This window comes from Gekko japonicus, unplaced genomic scaffold (genome assembly GCF_001447785.1).
Source record: "Gekko japonicus isolate JY-2015 unplaced genomic scaffold, Gekko_japonicus_V1.1 scaffold3044, whole genome shotgun sequence".
NCBI lineage: Eukaryota > Metazoa > Chordata > Lepidosauria > Squamata > Gekkonidae > Gekko > Gekko japonicus.
Window position 1 is genome coordinate 13884 of NW_015172639.1, and position 1974 is coordinate 15857.

Genomic DNA, 1974 nt, shown 5'->3' on the forward strand with positions numbered 1-1974 from the left:
TGGGCATGGAACGGGTGTCGCTGGGGGTGTCAGGGGGAGATATTCGTGAATTTCCTGCATTGTGCAGGAGATTGGACTAGAAGACCCTGGAGATCCATTCCAACTACATGATTATATGATGCTACGAAGGATCTCCCACACCATCCATGACCCGAAATAACAGAGACACAGTTCTAGTTTCAAGCACTCGGAAATGCTTTATTCTTGTTAATGTTAGCAAGGACAAAAAGACAATTTGAAATTATCATCTGGGTTATATTTCAGGAAGAGGGTTTCTGGCAAAGCCAGAGCTGGGTCCTTGAATGCCCCTCTCATCAATGGACCTCGGAGAGCCACTGTGGGTAGCCAACACTCGAGCATCATCTCTGCAGACAGAAAAGAGTTTCACATTCAGTTTAAAACGTATGTGTAAATATTTATATGATTTTTTAAAAAGGACAGCCATACACACTCATCTGGGTCATCCCTCCTTCTGATAGTGAGGAAAACATAGCCAGGAACTGCAGAAAAACTTGTCCCAGATATGCAGAAAACCATTGTGCTGGGTGGTGAGAAAGAAATGAAGACTCCCCTTTAGCCACCCCCCAAAAAAAAGACTCTGTTGGAGATCACATGAGTCACGTGGAGTGGAATAGCTGGCTGGATCCAGCCCATAATTTTTAATACTTGAAGTGTCTGAAAAGATTGATAAGGTCTGAATATGCTGATTCTCCTCTGGGAGACACAGAAGAGGAAGGCAGTAAAACGTGGTCCCCGCTGAGCCGCTGAAGCGTTTTAAATATGGCAGGAGTGGAGGAGGGGGGATGGCGGCTGGGCAGGTGGTCGCACTTGGGGGCGGGGCTTGGGCATCCCCGCCCACCCCAGATTGCCTCCCAAATCCCCCTGCTGGAGTGAGGAGGGGACCTGGCAACCCTAGGGAGGCAGCTGAGCACCAGTAAAATGGGAAAGAGGATAGTCAGCAGCTCAAGCTCATCAGTCTCATCCTGGAGGGTGAGATCTGTGCAGAAGGGAGATTTTCCAGCCTTTCATCTCCCCCACCTTGAGAACATTGATGGGCCCCAACTTGTTCTTTGTGTAGCTTCTGATGAACTCAGTGGGTTCTTTCTGTAACAGATCTCACAGCCCTGTATAAATGCTATACATTTCAGAATATGATGAAACAGACGACTACTGTGTATTCTCCTTTCCTTACGTATTATGCAACCAATTTTTAGAGGCCAATTATTGATCAGAATTTATTGATCTGATGCTGGCCTGGAAGCTGCCTATATTTCTGCAGGAACAATTGTGGATTGGGGGGGGATGATTCGTGGCAATCGTCAGCCTTCTCTCTAGAGACCACCAAGCCTACGCAAACCCTACGCAAGCAGGGTGCCAAAATCTCCTCCCTGTGTTGATCTGGGCCTTCCCCTTTCTACCATCTCTTTTGTTTTCTCTCTGCTCTGTCAACATTTAAATGTTAAGCTTCTCCAAACAGCAGCTTGCCTTCCTCTACTCTGTAAAGTGTCTTTCCCATTGACGTCACACTGTGGACAAACAATGCAACATTCCTGATCACAGCACAGTATCTCCTACAAAGATACTTACTTAAGGCTTTTTGCAGCAACGACCCATTTTATTGCCACATCCTCCGATTATCTGATAATCTTTTGGGCAGTTCATAAACCTGCATATTCCACCTGCCTTGTCACACTGAGCCGGAGTCGTTATCTTTCGAGCAGCAAATGCTGTAGAGAGGCAAAAAGAAAAGGAAATTCTATCCACAGACCAAATATTTACCATTCTCACTAGATTTTCTTCTAATCTTGGAAAACATCAGAAAATCTGGCCTCGCAGCCTAATTTCATCAGAGCTACATATTCCCCAAGTCAGACAGAATTTTGCTCAGTAGTTTACCTGGAGCAGCCAGCAGCATTAAGAAGAGAAATGCCGAGAGAAAGGAAAAGATCTTCATGACTGCAAGGTCGGACGGTA

General features: G+C 45.9%; 1 long non-coding RNA gene across 1 annotated transcript; it reads right to left on the reverse strand.

Annotated features, from left to right (window-relative positions):
- Nucleotides 1-251: 251 nt before the first annotated feature.
- On the reverse strand, nt 252-1974 carry LOC107119240. Its single transcript, XR_001482787.1, has 3 exons — nt 1897-1974; nt 1588-1727; nt 252-365 (listed from the first exon to the last, which is right to left on the reverse strand). It is a non-coding gene; the product is annotated as an uncharacterized LOC107119240 (long non-coding RNA).